Consider the following 2,239-nt stretch of genomic DNA (forward strand, 5'->3'; position numbering starts at 1 on the left):
TAATAACAATGATGATGATAATAATAATAATAAATGTTTCCCTAAATGTATTTATGAATGATTGAAAGCTATTTCTTAACTAGCAGCTCACAGACAATTAAAAGAGAGAGGCTTGAATGTGTAACCCTAAGTTTTAGACGTGTGCTCCCCGTCTCTTCAGGCTGTGGGTTCAGTGAATCGGGCTACAGTTACTGTCGGGTTTATTTATTTATTCATCACACATAGCCAAACGGCAAGGGCAAGGGCAGTAGCAGGCTAGCAGGCTAATAGCTCAGCTTTCACATGTGTGTTGACAACAGGAACTCGGTCAGTTGTTCTCCACCTACAACGTTCCCCTGGGATACGAACACCAGGCGGAACCAACATTAATCATCAACATAAAACACTACGACCCAATAATAAATAATAGTACAATTAACAGTAGCAGCGACAACTACATTATAATCAAAATAACAAATTAAAGTGCATTAATAATTACTAGACATAAAACGGTACAAAATAAATCAAACACAATAACATAGATTACAAATGTGTGAACACTTCTCAATGGTGCTGTTTTTCTGGGGGCAACTGCCGGAAACAGCAGTTCATGGTGAAACCATGCCCTCTTTGAACTCCAACTGCTCCTTCATACTTTAAGCTAGACACTCCATTTAAACTTTAAACGAGTCACCACTTTTAGGACTGCATCACCTTAATTCAGCTTTAATTTATCTTTTACTGTTCACAGTTTAAGTTTTATGCTTTTTTCAGCCTTTATAATAGGACCCTATGGAGCCAGCCTTGAGTGTGTCTCACCCTAGCAGGCTGTACTTTTGACTAAATTCACACATTTTAAAACGGCGACAGTTCACACAACTTTAACACTATTATACATCAGACCCTGAGCTACTTCTGCTAACACTCAGTCAAAATATAAGCAATGTGATGTAGCCTATAGTTTTTGAGATATCAACATTTTTTGATACCCCCATCTGCCTTGAACTCCTATGAAAGTTGGTGCCACAATGGATCGGCCGGAGGGACGACTGACTCTGATTGGTCTGAACCAACCAATCATCACTCCTCCCCATACCTCTGTATTCTTCCTGCATTTCACTGTATCACCCAGTGATTGCAGAATCCAAAAATAGAGAAAGCAGAGATTGTGGACTTGGCTGTGGACTATCTTCAAATGTGGACAGACAGGAAGAGCAATGGTTGGTCAATCAAAATAAATGATCAATAGATTGTGAATCATTTCTAAAAACATCCCATTTCTGAAACAACAAATCAGTAGAAGCAATGAAACCAGGGAGGGAATAAGTCTTTCCCTGCTCAGTCCTTCCTCAGTGGGACAGTCTCCTCTTTGATGTCCTCCTTGGAGATGATACAGATCCGAAGAGCGTCTCCAGTGTTCACATCTCTTTCTGTGGCCGAGATGAAGACTTCTTTGACCAGCTGGGTCGTCTTTTCCCGAGTCAGAGGAACGTGCCGCACACCCTCCATGTTCTTCAAACCAATCTGGTTGTCTAGTAGTGGTTGAAGCATGGCACTGGCCGATCCTCCAGCCTTGTAGGTGTCTCTCTGGTAGGAGCCCACCGGGTCAAAACTGTACACTGCTCCCTTGCCCTCCTCATCCAGTCCTCCAATGATGTTAGATATAGTAGGGGAAGAACCTCCTGCCGTACAGGATGGTGGACAACATGGCTCCTATGGTCATTATCTTGTTGTTGGAGTGTTTGTGTTTGTGTTTGTACATCTTTACTCTGGCTTCAATGATTTTAGTCAGGGTCAGAGAGTCACCATGGCAACCACTGCAGCCAATGACAGTGGTGTCTGTCAGCTTGTAGTGACGGCTGTGAATGGAATAGCCTTCACTGAGAGGCGTGTCTGAGGCTACGATGGCAAAGTCTATCCGGCAACAGCAAGGACAGTCCCTCTGTTGAAAGCGTATGGTGAAAACCGTTGCTCTACCGGCACGGTGTAATTATATTCTTTCATCCTCCCGTTATCTCCGTAAACTTGCGTTTGTTCTCACAAAAGCCCAGCAGTGTTCAATTTGGTATATTTACAAAAGGTGGCTGTTCTGTTTGGTGAACCTCCACTTGGTGAACCTCCAGGGGGAGGTGCGCCGCTTCGTGGGCCTGTCTTCAATGGGGAAGAGCTCCCTCAGCGGGCCACGGTGGGCCTTAGTTTTGGCCTCTGTGCTGCTCCTGCAGTTGGAGAAATGAAACCAAGGATGAGATCATGGTGACAC

General features: G+C 43.9%; 1 pseudogene across 1 annotated transcript; it reads right to left on the minus strand.

Annotated features, from left to right (window-relative positions):
• Positions 1–1,317: 1,317 nt before the first annotated feature.
• LOC310770683 (proteasome subunit beta type-1 pseudogene) lies at positions 1,318–1,983 on the minus strand (annotated as a pseudogene). The gene has a single exon. The product of its transcript is annotated as a proteasome subunit beta type-1 pseudogene (transcript).
• Between the last annotated feature and the right edge of the window lie 256 nt (positions 1,984–2,239).

This window comes from Poromitra crassiceps, assembly GCF_964638095.1.
Source record: "Poromitra crassiceps genome assembly, contig: HAP1_SCAFFOLD_171, whole genome shotgun sequence".
In the NCBI taxonomy this organism is placed as follows: domain Eukaryota; kingdom Metazoa; phylum Chordata; class Actinopteri; order Beryciformes; family Melamphaidae; genus Poromitra; species Poromitra crassiceps.